The sequence below is a fragment of the Oncorhynchus gorbuscha genome, linkage group LG13 (assembly GCF_021184085.1).
Source record: "Oncorhynchus gorbuscha isolate QuinsamMale2020 ecotype Even-year linkage group LG13, OgorEven_v1.0, whole genome shotgun sequence".
NCBI classification, from domain to species: Eukaryota; Metazoa; Chordata; class Actinopteri; order Salmoniformes; family Salmonidae; genus Oncorhynchus; species Oncorhynchus gorbuscha.
In genome coordinates this window covers 62,802,350-62,819,503 of record NC_060185.1, presented here as the reverse complement: position 1 = coordinate 62,819,503, position 17,154 = coordinate 62,802,350, and positions in this window count along the sequence as shown.

Genomic DNA, 17,154 nt, shown 5'->3' with positions numbered 1-17,154 from the left:
TTTAAACTCCGTTTTTCACAATTCCTGACATTTAATCCGAGTAAACACTCCCTGTCTTAGGTCAGTTTGTAACGGCCGTCGGTGGAAGAAGGTGAGGACCAAAACGCGGAGAGGTACCTGTTCACGTTATTGATTTAAACTGAACACTATCAAACAAAGAAACAAAAAAAAGCCCAACCGAAACAGCTCCGTCAGGTGCAAACCACACTAAACAGAAAAATAATCAGCCACAACTCAAGGGTGAAAACAGGCTGCCTTAAGTATGGTTCTCAATCAGGGACAACGATTGACAGCTGCCTCTGATTGAGAACCATACCAGGCCAAACACAGAAATACCAAATCATAGAAAAAAGAACATAGACTGCCCACCCAACTCACGCCCTGACCATACGAAAACAAAGACATCACAAAGGAACTAAGGTCAGAACGTGACACAGTTAGGATCACCACTTTATTTTAAGAACGTGAAATGTCAGAATAATAGTTGAGAAAAGTATTTATTTCAGTTTTTATTTCTTTCATCACATTCCCAGTGAGTCAGAAGTTTACATACACTCAATTAGTATTTGGTAGCATTGCCTTTAAATAGTTTAACTTGGGGCAAACGTTTCGGGTAGCCTTCCACAAGCTTCCCACAATAAATTGGGTGAATTTTGGCCGATTCCTCCTGACAGAGCTGGTGTAACTGAGTCAGGTGTGTAGGCATCCATGCTCGCAAACGCTTTTTCAGTTCTGCCCACAAACTTTCTATAGGATTGAGGTCAGGGCTTTGTGATGACCACTCCAATACCTTGACTTTGTTATCCTTAAGCCATTTTGCTCATTGTCCATTTGGAAGACCCATTTGCGACCAAGCTTTAACTGATGTCTTGAGATGTTTCTTCAATATATCCACATAATTGTCCTCCCTCATGATGCCATCTAATTTGTGAAGTGCACCAGTCCCTCCTGCAGCAAAGCACCCCCACACCATGATGCTTCCACCCCCGTGCTTCACGGCGGGAATGGTGTTCTTCGGGTTGTAAGCCTCCTCCTTTTTCCTCCAAACATAACGGTGGTCATTATGGCCAAACAGTTCTATTTTTGTTTCATCAGACCAGATTAAATTTCTCCAAAAAGTACGATCTTTGTCCCCATGTGCAGTTGCAAACCTGGCTTTTGCTTTTTTTATGATGGTTTTGAAGCAGTGTCTTCTTCCTTGCTGAGCGGCATTTCAGGTTATGTCGATATCGGACTTGTTTAACTGTGGATATAGATACTTTTGTGCCTGTTTCCTCCAGCATCTTCACAAACAAGGTCCTTTGCTGTTGTTCTGGGATTGATTTGCACTTTTCGCACCAAAGTACATTAATCTCTAAGAGACAGAACGCGTCTCCTTCCTGAGTGGTATGACGGCTGCGTGGTCCCATGGTGTTTATACTTGCGTATTATTGTTTGTAGAGATGAAAGTGGTACCTTCAGGCATTTGGAAATTGCTCCCAAGGATGAACCAGAGTTGTGGAGGTCTACAATTATTTTTCTGAGGTCTTGGCTGATTTCTTTTGATTTCCCCACGACGTCAAGCAAAGAGGCACTGAGTTTGAAGGTAGACCTTGAAATTCATCCACAGGTACACCTCCAATTGACTCAAATGATGTCAATTAGCCTATCAGAAGCTTCTAAAGCCATGACATAATTTTCTGGAATTGTCCAAGCTGTTTAAAGGCACAGTCAACTTAGTGTATGTAAACTTCTGACCCACTGGAAATGTGATACAGTGAATTATAAGTGAAATCATCTTAATGACTCCAACTTAAGTGTATGTACATTTCCGACTTCAACTGTATGGATCCACATGTTTAGCAAGGATGTTCCATAGCATTCTTCTCTGCCGTAAGGACACTCTGCGTTGTTTCATCCTGTTGTGAGGTCTGGATGTATATACCTCACTGTATAGTCTGGAGTAAACAGGTGAGAGCCAGGAACTACTGTCATGTTTTGTCATTTATTATCTTGTCTTGTCCCTGTGCTTCCCATTCTATTCGTTTCCCTCTGCTGCTCTTATTAGGTTCTTTCCCTCTTTCTATCCCTCTCTCTCCCCCTCCCTCTCTCACTCTCTCGCTCTCTCTTCTCTCTATCGTTCCGTTCCTGCTCCCAGCTGTTCCTATTCCCCTAATCAATCATTTAGTCTTCCCACACCTGTTCCCGATCCTTTCCCCTGATTAGAGTCCCTATTTCTTCCTTTGTGTTCCGTTCCTGTCCTGTCGGTTCCTTGTCTAGAATTCACCGTGCTGTGTTTGTGTATCGCCCTGTCGTGTCGTGTTTTCCTCAGATGCTGCGTGGTGAGCAGGTGTCTGAGTCTGTCTGGTTCAAGTGCCTTCCCGAGGCAACCTGCTGTTCACCTGCTGTTCAAGATCGAGTCTCCAGTTTGTCCTCGTCATTTCGAGTGAAAGTTGTGTTTTTTGTTTGTATTTACTTTACTGGATTAAAGACTCTGTTTTCGCCAAGTCGCTTTTGGGTCCTCTTTCACCCGCATGACAGAAGGAACCGACCAAGGAATGGACCCAGCGACTTCAGACGCTCGTTACACTGCCGTCGAGATCCAAGGAGCCATGCTCGGCAGACACGAGCAGGAATTGTCTGCTGCTCGCCATGCCGTGGAGAACCTGGCCGCTCAGGTTTCCGACCTCTCTGGACAGTTCCAGAGTCTACGTCTCGTGCCACCTGTTACTTCCTGGCCTGCCGAGCCTCCAGAACCTAGGGTTAATAACCCACCTTGATACTCCGGGCAGCCCACTGAGTGCCGCTCCTTTCTCACGCAGTGTGAGATTGTGTTCTCTCTCCAACCCAACACATACTCTAGAGAGAGAGCTCGGGTTGCTTACGTCATTTCACTCCTTACTGGCTGGGCTCGAGAATGGGGCACAGCTATCTGGGAGGCAAGGGCTGATTGCTCTAACAAGTTCCAGAACTTTAAAGAGGAGATGATTCGGGTTTTTGACCGTTCAGTTTTTGGTAGGGAGGCTTCTAGGGCCCTGGCTTCCTTATGCCAAGGTGAACGGTCCATAACGGATTATTCTATTGAGTTTCGCACTCTTGCTGCCTCTAGTGAGTGGAACGAGCCGGCGCTGCTCGCTCGTTTTCTGGAGGGACTCCACGCAGTGGTTAAGGATGAGATTCTCTCCCGGGAGGTTCCTTCAGATGTGGACTCTTTGATTGCTCTCGCCATCCGCATAGAACGACGGGTAGATCTTCGTCACCGGGCTCGTGGAAGAGAGCTCGCATCAACGGTGTTTCCCTGCTCCGCATCGCAACCATCTCCCTCCTCTGGCTCAGAGTCTGAGCCCATGCAGCTGGGAGGGATTCGCATCTCGACTAAGGAGAGGGAACGGAGGATCACCAACCGCCTGTGCCTCTATTGCGGAGTTGCTGGACATTTTGTTAATTCATGTCCAGTAAAAGCCAGAGCTCATCTGTAAGCGGAGGGCTACAGGTGAGCGCAACTACTCAAGTCTCTCCATCAAAATCCTGTACTACTTTGTCGGTCCATCTACGCTGGACCGGTTCGGGTGCTACATGTAGTGCCTTGATAGACTCTGGGGCTGAGGGTTGTTTCATGGACGAAGCATGGGTTCGGAAACATGACATTCCTTTCAGAGAGTTAGAGAAGCCTACGCCCATGTTCGCCTTAGATGGTAGTCATCTTCCCAGTATCAGATTTGAGACACTACCTTTAACCCTCACAGTATCTGGTAACCACAGTGAGACTATTTCTTTTTTGATTTTTCGTTCACCGTTTACACCTGTTGTTTTGGGTCATCCCTGGCTAGTATGTCATAATCCTTCTATTAATTGGTCTAGTAATTCTATCCTATCCTGGAACGTTTCTTGTCATGTGAAGTGTTTAATGTCTGCCATCCCTCCCGTTTCTTCTGTCCCTACTTCTCAGGAGGAACCTGGCGATTTGACAGGAGTGCCGGAGGAATATCATGATCTGCGCACGGTCTTCAGTCGGTCCCGAGCCAACTCCCTTCCTCCTCACCGGTCGTATGATTGTAGTATTGATCTCCTTCCGGGGACCACTCCTCCTCGGGGTAGACTATACTCTCTGTCGGCTCCCGAACGTAAGGCTCTCGAGGATTATTTGTCTGTGTCTCTTGACGCCGGTACCATAGTGCCTTCTTCCTCTCCGGCCGGGGCGGGGTTCTTTTTGTTAAGAAGAAGGACGGTACTCTGCGCCCCTGCGTGGATTATCGAGGGCTGAATGACATAACGGTTAAGAATCGTTATCCGCTTCCCCTTATGTCATCAGCCTTCGAGATTCTGCAGGGAGCCAGGTGCTTTACTAAGTTGGACCTTCGTAACGCTTACCATCTCGTGCGCATCAGAGAGGGGGACGAGTGGAAAACGGCGTTTAACACTCCGTTAGGGCATTTTGAGTACCGGGTTCTGCCGTTTGGTCTCGCCAATGCGCCAGCTGTTTTTCAGGCATTAGTTAATGATGTTCTGAGAGACATGCTGAACATCTTTGTTTTTGTCTATCTTGACGATATCCTGATTTTTTCTCCGTCACTCGAGATTCATGTTCAGCACGTTCGACGTGTTCTACAGCGCCTTTTAGAGAATTGTCTCTACGTAAAGTCTGAGAAGTGCTCTTTTCATGTCTCCTCCGTTACTTTTCTCGGTTCCGTTATTTCCGCTGAAGGCATTCAGATGGATTCCGCTAAGGTCCAAGCTGTCAGTGATTGGCCCGTTCCAAGGTCACGTGTCGAGTTGCAGCGCTTTTTAGGTTTCGCTAATTTCTATCGGCGTTTCATTCGTAATTTCGGTCAAGTTGCTGCCCCTCTCACAGCTCTTACTTCTGTCAAGACGTGTTTTAAGTGGTCCGGTTCCGCCCAGGGAGCTTTTGATCTTCTAAAAGAACGTTTTACGTCCGCTCCTATCCTCGTTACTCCTGACGTCACTAGACAATTCATTGTCGAGGTTGACGCTTCAGAGGTAGGCGTGGGAGCCATTCTATCCCAGCGCTTCCAGTCTGACGATAAGGTTCATCCTTGCGCTTATTTTTCTCATCGCCTGTCGCCATCTGAGCGCAACTATGATGTGGGTAACCGTGAACTGCTCGCCATCCGCTTAGCCCTAGGCGAATGGCGACAGTGGTTGGAGGGGGCGACCGTTCCTTTTGTCGTTTGGACAGACCATAAGAACCTTGAGTACATCCGTTCTGCCAAACGACTTAATGCCCGTCAAGCTCGTTGGGCGTTGTTTTTCGCTCGTTTCGAGTTTGTGATTTCTTACCGTCCGGGTAGCAAGAACACCAAGCCTGATGCCTTATCCCGTCTGTTTAGTTCTTCTGTGGCTTCTACTGATCCCGAGGGGATTCTTCCTTATGGGCGTGTTGTCGGGTTAACAGTCTGGGGAATTGAAAGACAGGTTAAGCAAGCACTCACGCACACTGCGTCGCCGCGCGCTTGTCCTAGTAACCTCCTTTTCGTTCCTGTTTCCACTCGTCTGGCTGTTCTTCAGTGGGCTCACTCTGCCAAGTTAGCTGGTCATCCCGGTGTTCGAGGCACTCTTGCGTCTATTCGCCAGCGCTTTTGGTGGCCGACTCAGGAGCGTGACACGCGCCGTTTCGTGGCTGCTTGTTCGGACTGCGCGCAGACTAAGTCGGGTAACTCTCCTCCTGCCGGTCGTCTCAGACCGCTCCCCATTCCTTCTCGACCATGGTCTCACATCGCCCTAGACTTCATTACCGGTCTGCCTTTGTCTGCGGGGAAGACTGTGATTCTTACGGTTGTCGATAGGTTCTCTAAGGCGGCACATTTCATTCCCCTCGCTAAACTTCCTTCCGCTAAGGAGACGGCACAAATCATTATCGAGAATGTATTCAGAATTCATGGCCTCCCGTTAGACGCCGTTTCAGACAGAGGCCCGCAATTCACGTCACAGTTTTGGAGGGAGTTCTGTCGTTTGATTGGTGCGTCCGTCAGTCTCTCTTCCGGGTTTCATCCCCAGTCTAACGGTCAAGCAGAGAGGGCCAATCAGACGATTGGTCGCATACTACGCAGCCTTTCTTTCAGAAACCCTGCGTCTTGGGCAGAACAGCTCCCCTGGGCAGAATACGCTCACAATTCGCTTCCTTCGTCTGCTACCGGGTTATCTCCGTTTCAGAGTAGTCTGGGTTACCAGCCTCCTCTGTTCTCATCCCAGCTTGCCGAGTCCAGCGTTCCCTCCGCTCAAGCGTTTGTCCAACGTTGTGAGCGCACCTGGAGGAGGGTGAGGTCTGCACTTTGCCGTTACAGGGCACAGACTGTGAGAGCCGCCAATAAACGCAGGATTAAGAGTCCAAGGTATTGTTGCGGCCAGAGAGTGTGGCTTTCCACTCGCAACCTTCCTCTTACGACAGCTTCTCGTAAGTTGACTCCGCGGTTCATTGGTCCGTTCCGTGTCTCCCAGGTCGTCAATCCTGTCGCTGTGCGACTGCTTCTTCCGCGACATCTTCGTCGCGTCCATCCTGTCTTCCATGTCTCCTGTGTCAAGCCCTTTCTTCGCACCCCGTTCGTCTTCCCTCCCCCCCTCCCGTCCTTGTCGAGAGCGCACCTATTTACAAGGTACATAAGATCATGGACATGCGTTCTCGGGGACGGGGTCACCAATACTTAGTGGATTGGGAGGGTTACGGTCCTGAGGAGAGGAGTTGGGTTCCGTCTCGGGACGTGCTGGACCGTTCACTCATTGATGATTTCCTCCGTTGCCGCCAGGATTCCTCCTCGAGTGCGCCAGGAGGCGCTCGGTGAGTGGGGGGTACTGTCATGTTTTGTCATTTATTATCTTGTCTTGTCCCTGTGCTTCCCATTCTATTCGTTTCCCTCTGCTGGTCTTATTAGGTTCTTTCCCTCTTTCTATCCCTCTCTCTCCCCCTCCCTCTCTCACTCTCTCGCTCTCTCTTCTCTCTATCGTTCCGTTCCTGCTCCCAGCCGTTCCTATTCCCCTAATCAATCATTTAGTCTTCCCACACCTGTTCCCGATCCTTTCCCCTGATTAGAGTCCCTATTTCTTCCTTTGTGTTCCGTTCCTGTCCTGTCGGTTCCTTGTCTAGAATTCACCGTGCTGTGTTTGTGTATCGCCCTGTCGTGTCGTGTTTTCCTCAGATGCTGCGTGGTGAGCAGGTGTCTGAGTCTGTCTGGTTCAAGTGCCTTCCCGAGGCAACCTGCTGTTCACCTGCTGTTCAAGATCGAGTCTCCAGTTTGTCCTCGTCATTTCGAGTGAAAGTTGTGTTTTTTGTTTGTATTTACTTTACTGGATTAAAGACTCTGTTTTCGCCAAGTCGCTTTTGGGTCCTCTTTCACCCGCATGACAACTACTGTAAAACTCATCTATTAAAGTTAATCCATACAACTTTTACATATACAGTACCTAGCCTTATATGGTATTTCACCAAATAGGAAGACACACAGTTACAGACATACGCACATTCATGCACACGCACACACAGGGTTGGATGGATGACTTGAAAAATTTGATTCAGTCCCTGATTACAGATTACATGACAATAAAGGTAATTCGTAAAGTCAGCCATTGGATTGCTCAAAATGAGTAACGTCATCTGATTCATTTGGGATTTCTTCCTTGGTTAGCCAAATCTGCCTGGTCGGTTTATGCTGCAGACCAATCAGTTCCCCCAATCCCTCAGAAGTGCTTGCTGAACTTCCTGCACCTCCTTGATGAAATGGCATCGCTGCTAAAATATTAGATTTACTGTCAAGTTTTAGGGAAAGCTTTCCCAATCCTCATTCATTGATTGTGTAATTATAAGCCTACTTACACCCAACCACCATGCTGATTGTGGCCAGTTAAAGAGGAGATTGTAATTTGAATGTCTCGCCCATCTATAACATTAAAGTCTGACATGATAAAGCCTTCAGTAGACAGATATATATATGTTTTACATTTAACCTTCATTTAACTAGGCGAGTCAGTTAAGAACAAATTAGCATGTACAATGACAGCCTACACCAATCAAACCCGGACCGCGCTGGGCCAATTGTGCACCGCACAATCACAGCTGGATGTGATGCAGCGTGGATTCAAATGAGACACCGCAGTGACCCCTCTTGCACTGAGATGCATTGTCTTAGACCACTGCGCCACGTGGGAGCCCGATATAACAGATGTAACTGAAATGTTAATTATTTCATGAGTTTTGTGCAAATACTATGAATACTGTTGCAAATACTATGAAAACTGTTGCAAATACTGTTGTCCGGACCTCTGGCAGTCTCTTTGGGGGTGCCACAGGGTTCAATTCTCGGGCCAACTCTCTTCTCTGTATACATTAATGATGTCGCTCTTGCTGCTGGTGATTCTCTGATCCACCTCTACGCAGACGACACCATTCTGTATACATCTGGCCTTTCTTTGGACACTGTGCTAACTAACCTGCAGACGAGCTTCAATGCCATACAACTCTCCTTCCGTGGCCTCCAACTGCTCTTAAATGCAAGTAAAACTAAATGCATGCTCTTCAACCGATCGCACCTGCCCACCCATCCAGCAGTACAACTCTGGACGGTTCTGACTTAGAATATGTGGACAACTACAAATACCTAGGTGTCGGGTTAGACTGTAACCACTCCTTCCAGACTCATATTAAGCATCTCCAATCCAAAATTAAATCTCAACAATTAAATTTCGCAACAAAGCACCCTTCACTCATGCTGCCAAACATACCCTCGTAAAACTGACCATCCTACTGATCCTCGACTTCGATGATGTCATTTACAAAATAGTCTCCAACACTCTACTCAACAAATTGTATGCAGTCTATCACAGTGCCATCCGTTTTGTCACCAAAGCCCCATATACTACCCACCACTGCGACCTGTATGCTCTCGTTGGCTAGCCCTCGCTTCATATTCGTCGCCAAACTCACTGGCTCCAGGTCATCTATAAATCTTTGCTAGGTAAAGCCCTGCCTTATCTCAGCTCACTGGTCACCATAGCAGCACACATCCGTAGCACGTGCTCCAGCAGGTATATCTCACTGGTCACCCTCAAAGCCAATTCTTCCTTTGGCCACCTTTTCTTCTAGTTCTCTGCAGCCAATGACTGGAACGAACTGCAAAAATCACTAAAGCAGGAGACTCATATCTCCCTCACTAGCTTTAGGCATCAGCTGTCAGAGCAGCTCACAGATCACTACACCTGTACATAGCCTATCTGTAAATAGCCCATCCAACTACCTCATCCCCATACTGTATTTATGTATTTATCTTTCTCCTTTGCACCCCAGTAACTCTACTTTTTCTACTGTATTATTGACTATGTTTTGTTTATTCCATGTGTGACTCTGTGTTGTTGTATGTGTCGAACTGCATTGCCAGGTCACAGTTGCAAATGAGATCCTGTTCTCAACTAGCCTACCTGGTTAAATAAAGGTGAAATTAAATAAATACAGTGCCTTGCGAAGGTATTCGGCCCCCTTGAACTTTGCGACTTTTTGCCACATTTCAGGCTTCAAACATAAAGATATAAAACTGTATTTTTTTGTGAAGAATCAACAACAAGTGGGACACAATCATGAAGTGGAATGACATTTATTGGATATTTCAAACTTTTTTAACAAATCAAAAACTGAAAAATTGGGCGTACAAAATTATTCAGCCCCTTTACTTTCAGTGCAGCTAACTCTCTCCAGAAGTTCAGTGAGGATCTCTGAATGATCCAATGTTGACCTAAATGACTAATGATGATAAATACAATCCACCTGTGTGTAATCAAGTCTCCGTATTAATGCACCTGCACTGTGATAGTCTCAGAGGTCCGTTAAAAGCGCAGAGAGCATCATGAAGAACAAGGAACACACCAGGCAGGTCCGAGAAACTGATAAGCCGGATTTGGATACAAAAAGATTTCCCAAGCTTTAAACATCCCAAGGAGCACTGTGCAAGCGATAATATTGAAATGGAAGGAGTATCAGACCACTGCAAATCTACCAAGACCTGGCCGTCCCTCTAAACTGTCAGCTCATACAAGGAGAAGACTGATCAGAGATGCAGCCAGGAGGCCCATGATCACTCTGGATGAACTGCAGAGATCTACAGCTGAGGTGGGAGACTCTGTCCATAGGACAACAATCAGTCGTATATTGCACAAATCTGGCCTTTATGGAAGAGTGGCAAGAAGAAAGCCATTTCTTAAAGATATCCATAAAAAGTGTTGTTTAAAGTTTGCCACAAGCCACCTGGGAGACACACCAAACATGTGGAAGAAGGTGCTCTGGTCAGATGAAACCAAAATTGAACTTTTTGGCAACAATGCAAAACGTTATGTTTGGTGTAAAAGCAACACAGCTGAACACACCATTCCCACTGTCAAACATGGTGGTGGCAGCATCATGGTTTGGGCCTGCTTTTCTTCAGCAGGGACAGGGAAGATTGTTAAAATTGATGGGAAGATGGATGGAGCCAAATAGAGGACCATTCTGGAAGAAAACCTGATGGAGTCTGCAAAAGACCTGAGACTGGGACGGAGATTTGTCTTCCAACAAGACAATGATCCAAAACATAAAGCAAAATCTACAATGGAATGGTTCAAAAATAAACATATCCAGGTGTTAGAATGGCCAAGTCAAAGTCCAGACCTGAATCCAATCGAGAATCTGTGGAAAGAACTGAAAACTGCTGTTCACAAATGCTCTCCTGAAAAAAATTCAGTCTCTCGATGTGCAAAACTGATAGAGACATACCCCAAGCGACTTACAGCTGTAATCACAGCAAAAGGTGGCGCTACAAAGTATTAACTTAAAAGGGGGCTGAATAATTTTGCACGCCCAATTTTTCCGTTTTTGATTTGTTAAAAAAGTAAATAATACTTAAATGTCGTTAAAATAAATGTCGTTCCACTTCATGATTGTGTCCCACTTGTTGTTGATTCTTCAAAAAAAATACAGTTTATATATCTTTATGTTTGAAGCCTGAAATGTGGCAAAAGGTCGCAAAGTTCAAGGGGGCCGAATACTTTCACAAGGCACTGTAAATAAAAACACTTCAAAAACTTAAGGGGGCTGATTAATTTTGCACGCCCAATTTTTCCGTTTTTGTTTTGTTAAAAAAGTTTGAAGTATCCAATAAATGTCGTTCCACTTCATGATTGTGTCCCACTTGTTGTTGATTCTTCACAAAATACAGTTTTATATCTTTATGTTTGAAGCCTGAAATGTGGCAAAAGGTCGCAAAGTTCAAGGGGGCCGAATACTTTCACAAGGCACTATAAATAAAAACACTTCAAAAACGTTTCCACTATTTAGCTGAGTGAGCAGCTGATTTATCATGTGGTTTATCTGGGGCACAGGAAGTGGCTGTGTTGACTAATGAAACATCTTCAAATGTTCTTTGACAAAGAGAAGTTGGAGGCTGACATTTTTTTGCTAAAAAAGTTTATGTGGAATGCAACCAAGGAGATTACGTGTGTGTGTGTGTGTGTGTGTGTGTGTGTGTGTGTGTGTGTGTGTGTGTGTGTGTGTGTGTGTGTGTGTGTGTGTGTGTGTGTGTGTGTGTGTGTGTGTGTGTGTGTGTGTGTGTGCGTGTGTGTGTGTGCGTGTGCGTGTGCGTGTGCGTGTGTGTGTGTGTGTGTGCGCGCATGCGGACATGTTTAACTATTCCACAAGAATAGAAAACCAACTAATATTTGACCAACTAGGGACATTTTGTTAGTTCCCACAAGATCAAATGTTATTTCTAGGGGGTTTAGGGTTAATGTTAGAATTTGTGTTAGGGTTAGTGTAGTGTCTTAACACTTAGTACTTATTTATGTAATAAGAAAGACTCTGAATACAAGCAATTGAACTGGAGCTTCACATTTACTCAAACAGGTTAGTACCAGAATAACATAGAACAATACTGCGCATGACCAAGGGCGCTTCATCCTTAAAGGGGACATCAGTAATTAACAGAACATAACATTCCTTCTCTTATACAATCAGAGTTACTTTTACCAAACCACAACTGAAACATTTCCCAGAACTTGTTGTAGTTATTTTGCATCTTTTAATTTGAACTTGAACAGTTAGTTTTTGTTTGTTTATAAGTCTAGTCTGTCTGGTGGACGGTGCCTTCGTTCTGGGTAGCGCCTCAGATTGTCTGGAGGCTCCTGAACATCCTCAGTGTGTGCTTGTTCCATTATAGCGTCTGCTATAGCAGCACCTTCATCAACACGTTCCCTTCTTTCAGCCTGGGGTCTCTCTACTGCCCCACCGTCCTCTACAGTTCCTTGTGTGTCACTCTCGGGAGCTCTCTGTGCCTGTTCTCTCTCGATTGTTGTGCTGTTTTCCGTGGAATGCATTTGGTTAATGTGACGCCGCCACATTATGTCTGGGCTCACTTGAACCTGGTAAGTTCTGGGTCCCGTTTGTGTGTGTACGGTCCCTCTTGTCCATTTCCCTCCTCTTCTGTAGTCTCGCACCATCACTTCCTGTCCTGTTTGGAGATGGCGCTCCCGGCCACCGGAGAGCATCTTGGCTTGTTTGTTCAGCACTTCATTACGCCTGTTTGGCTTCATGATGTCCAGCTGTGTGCGGAGAGGCCTCCCAAACATCAGTGCGGCTGGGCTTTCATTTGTTGTGGCATGTGGGGTGTTTCGGTAGGAGGCCAGGAACTTGGCCAGTTTTGTTTGCAAAGTCCCTTCGTCTCGTTTTGCTGCACGGAGTCCTTGCTTTAGAGTTTGCACAAAGCGTTCTGCCAGCCCATTGGTGGCAGGGTGGTACGGAGCTGAAGTTGAGTGTTTGATTCCATTTACTGACATGAATCTTGTAAACTCGTCACTTACAAAAGCTTGCGCGTTGTCACTTACCAGCTGCAGTGGCAAACCGAAGCGTGCAAACGTTGTTCTGAGACACTCTATCGTCTGAGCTGAGGTGGAGGAGTCAGTGCAAAACACCTCTGGCCATTTGGAATGGGCATCTACTATAACCAGAAACATGTGCTTTTCAAAAGGACCAGCGTAGTCCACATGAATTCTCTGCCATGGCTCTGCGGGCCATTCCCATGGGTGGACTGGGACAGGAGCAGGCATGTGAAGGGTTTCCAAACATCCACTACAGTTCTTTGCCATATTTTCTATCTGTTGGTCCAGACCTGGCCACCAGAAGTGGCTCCTTGCGAGCAGCTTCATTTTGACAATTCCAACATGACCTTCATGTAGTTGCTGCAAGACTCGATGTTGGCATTTCTGGGGTATCATGACTCTCATTCCCCACATCAAACATCCCTGGTACGTTGTAATTTCGTTTCTCCGCTGGAAATACGGAGTCAGCTCCTTTCTGCCAGTAGCTGGCCATCCTGACATGGTGTAGGTGTACACTTTTGACAAGGTCACATCTTTCCTTGTCTCCTGTTTGATAACTGTGCTTGTGACCGGTAGTGCCTCGAGCTGAGCGGTATGGAACATGTCCACTGCATCCACCCTCCTTTGCCTTTCTCTTGTACATGGCAGTCTGGATAATCCATCTGCATTTGTGTGGAGGGATGACGGCTTAAACTCAATGTCATACATATGACTGGCAAGGAACAGGGCATATCGCTGTAACCTGGCTGCTGTCATTGCCGGAATGCCTTTCTTTGGACTGAAAATGGAAAGCAACGGCTGGTGATCTGTAACCAGTGTGAAACGCTTGCCAAATAGGTATGCGTGGAATTTCTTGACGCCCCACACTAGTGCCAGTGCTTCTTTGTCGATTTGTGAGTAGTTTTTCTCTGCATCATTCAATGTTCGTGACGCAAATGCAACTGGCCTCTCTGACCCATCTTTCAGTGTGTGTGAAAGGACTGCCCCTAATCCATAAGGGGACGCATCACAAGCCAACTTCACTGGCATTTCAGGGTCGTAATGCATCAGGACCTGTTCAGATGTTATGAGCAGTTTTGCCTCCAGAAATGCATTTTCACATTGCTCTGTCCAACGCCATGTCCTATTCTTTTCCAGGAGCTGATTTGGAGGCTGGAGTACTGCTGAAAGGTTTGGGAGGAATCTTCTGTAGTAATTGATCAGTCCCGTGAAAGATCTCACTTCTGTGATATTTTGTGGTCGTGGTGCCTGTACCACTGCCTCGATTTTGTCCTGTGTTTTGTGCAATCCATTACAGTCAATCTCATGTCCACAGAAGACAATCTTGTCTTTGAAGAACTCACACTTCTTTAAGTTTGCCTGTAGACCATACTCTTTCAGTCTTTTCAGGACCTCTTCCAGGTTAGCCAGGTGCTCTTTGTCGGTGCGTCCTGTTATGATCATGTCATCCAGGATACACTGGGTTCCTGGGATTCCTTGCAAAATCTGGTCAATAGTTCGTTGCCAAATGGCTGGGGCTGATGCAATGCCAAACACCAGGCGGTTATACCTGTATAGCCCTTTGTGTGTGTTTATTGTCAGGTACTGTTTGGAACTCTCTTCAACCGGTAGCTGCAGGTAAGCCTGTTTCAGATCGATTTTACTGAAGTGTTTCCCACCAGCTAGTGCAGCAAAGATGTCATCTAGGCGTGGTAGGGGGTATTGGTCCACATGCAACATTGGATTCACAGTTACCTTGAAGTCCCCACACATTCTAACAGACCCGTCTTTCTTCACAATAGGAACTATGGGTGTGGCCCATTCGCTTCTGTCCACTTTCGTCAGGATCCCTGTATCCTGCAAGCGATCGATTTCCGCTTCCACCTTTGGTCTCAGGGAGTATGGAACAGATCGTGCTTTGCAGAATTTTGGGGTTGCATCATCTCTTAGTACAAGTTTTGCTGTGAAGCCTTTTACTGTTCCCATCTGATCACTGAAAACTGTATTGTATTTATTCCGCAAGTGTTCCAGTGTTTGGTCTGTGCCTTTCTCTTTGGACTGGAACGTGTGGAGCATTTTCAAGTCACACCAATTCAGCTTTATTTTTGAAAGCCATTCCCTGCCAAATAATGGGGGGCCAGTTCCAGGCACCACATACAGCTGTATCTGCTGTGTTTGCCCCCCATAATGCACTCTGACCTGCAACGCCCCCATTGGGCTCAATCTCTCTCCTGAGTATGTCTTCAGCAACACATTTGTGTTCTTCAGCTTGATAGCCTTAAAGTGCTCATTGTAGACAGTAGTGGAAATAATAGACACTGCAGATCCTGTGTCCAGCTCCATTTTGAGGGGTTTGCCTTCGATATCTGGTGTCACCCATATTATGCTACTGCTGGGAGAAGTCACTGTGTTTAACTCCATTGTACCAATTAATCGTTCATCTGAATCACTGCCACTGTTCCCTGCTAGTGCATTCACAGACCCTTTAATTTTCTCAGTTTTCCTGTTGTGACTGAATTTGGCTTTGCATGCTCTTTGAATGTGCCCCCTTCTACTGCATTTGTGACAAATTTCATCTTTGAAACGGCAGTCCTCTGCTCTGTGACCATCTCTGTCACACCTGTTGCATTTTTCGGCCACACGGGGGCGTTGTCGACTGCGTGAAAACTTGTGCAGGGAAATTTGTGACAGGTCGGTACTTCTTTTACTTTGCAACTCAAAAGTATCTTTATTCGCGATTTCCATAGCCACAGCAATTTCAACAGCCTTTGCAAATGTGAGCTCTGATTCTGTGAGCAAACGTTTTTGAATGTGTTCATGTTTCAGTCCACAAACAAATCTATCCCTTAATGTGTCATTTAGGTTCTCTCTCAACTGGCAATGTTCAGACAGTTTCTTCAACACTGCTACATATGTATTAACACCCTCCCCTCATTCTGATCTCTCTTGTGGAAACGAAAACGTTCCGCGATGAGGAGTGGTTTAGGTGATAGGTGATTTTGCAATATCTCCACAATCTCTGTGAATGTTTTATTTGAGGGCTTCAGAGGGGCAGTCAGATCTCTTAGCAAACTGTATGTTTTTGGGCCAATTAAACTCAACAACGCTGGCACTCTCTTGTTATCAGCAATGTCGTTTGCAATGAAGTACTGTTCCAGTCGTTCAATGTAAGTTGCCCAGTTTTCTTGCGTGTCATCAAACACATCTATTTTCCCGATGCTAGCCATTCTCTTTACCTCCGGCTCCACGGGTCTTTGATCTGCCGCCTCGTTCTCGTCAGCTCTCCCCTCGTCCTCACTGCTTGCTAGCTGTTGTGCTAAAGAGTCAAAATCTTCCTCTCTTCCTACGAACTCCATCTGTATTCGTGATGCACACTGCAGGTAATCATCCTCGTCGCCATTGTAGTGTCTTAACACTTAGTACTTATTTATGTAATAAGAAAGACTCTGAATACAAGCAATTGAACTGGAGCTTCACATTTACTCAAACAGGTTAGTACCAGAATAACATAGAACAATACTGCGCATGACCAAGGGCGCTTCATCCTTAAAGGGGACATCAGTAATTAACAGAACATAACAGTTAGAATTGTGTTAAGCGTTAGGGCTAGGAGCTCGGGTTAGTTTTAGGGTTAGGATTAGGAGCTAGGGTTAGGTTTACGGTTAAGGTTAGGTTTTAGATTAAGGTTTGGGTTAGGGTTAGGGTAAGAGTATGGGTTAGGGTTAGGGTTAGGGTTAGGTAAAAGTTGGGGGATTAGGAAAAATAGGATTTTGAAAGGGACTGAATTGTGTGTCCACACAAGGTTAGCTGTACAATAAATACTGTGTGTGTGTGTGTGTGTGTGTGTGTGTGTGTGTGTGTGTGTGTGTGTGTGTGTGTGTGTGTGTGTGTGTGTGTGTGTGTGTGTGTGTGTGTGTGTGTGTGTGTGTGTGTGTGTGTGTGTGTGTGTGTGTGTGTGTGTGTGTGTGTGTGTGTGTGTGTGTGTGTGTGTGTGTGCACTGTGATACGTTATCACCTTGACCTGATAACAGGAGGGAGGTAGACACCTTGCGACTCACAAGGAGAAAACAGGGTGGAGCTGACAGGTGTGTGGGGTCTGGTGGGGCCGGAGAGAGGTCGTCAGGGACAGAGATTAAGGGACAGAGATGTGTGTTTTGTAGGTGAACCCATATGTAAGCAGGAGAAATGAGGCATAGACACTCGGATAGAAAATAAGTTGTTGGGGAGAGAGAGCAACAGCCACAGACAGATAAAGCAAACGAGAGGAGGGGAAAAGGTCAATAAACGATTGATAGGGAATGCAAGAGAGAGGAAAAGAGACCCACATGAAAAGATTTAACACCACATCAGCAA